Below are 780 nucleotides of genomic sequence, written 5' to 3' on the forward strand. Positions count from 1 at the left end.
TATATTTGGTTCCCCCATATACATTTGGTTAACTCATATTGCATGTACCCTTAGAATTATCCTAAATAGTGTTACAAATAAAATAAGGAAAAGCATTATTATTTTAATTAGGCATTTCATAAGAGGCTGGGACCATTAAAAGAGGTCATGGGCATTGCCTTACACTGTCAAGAAATCTCTGGAAGCGTTTCATGCTAATAGTATCCCTTTGGATGGATGTGTCATAGATTCTAGGAATTAATATATTTATAGACTATGCTTAACTGATTCTTTGGAACATAGGGATAGGTGGTGACCTCACTTGGTAGGGCAAGATGTCTGTAATTTAGAATCTAGGGTAGATTGAAGCTACTAATGGGGCTGGTTTGAGATACAATCCTTATGATTTGAAAACCAGTATTCCTTTTGTCCTACTGGGCTTGAAGAACCTTTCAAACTTCTGCAGGGGAACCTCTTAACTAGACACTAGCTCTGAGGTCTCACCGACTGTTAATCCTGTGATGAAATTCACTTTCTTTCTTGGTTTTGACATATGCTGATATCATTATAGATATTTTCCCCTTATATATAAAAATTGAAGGATTATAAAACTTCAGAAAGAGAAAATAGAACCAGCACATGATTGATACACATGATCACTCAGTTGTCTCCTATGTCACCTGTAAATAAATGTTGGAATTTGAGAGGAGGAGGTGATATGATAAAGAAGTAGAAACAAAATCTAGCCTTCAACGGATGCAGATAGTGATGCAGATAGTTTTACTGGGGGGGGGGGGGAAA

This window comes from Nannospalax galili, unplaced genomic scaffold (genome assembly GCF_000622305.1).
Source record: "Nannospalax galili isolate Female #2095 unplaced genomic scaffold, S.galili_v1.0 scaffold449, whole genome shotgun sequence".
NCBI lineage: Eukaryota > Metazoa > Chordata > Mammalia > Rodentia > Spalacidae > Nannospalax > Nannospalax galili.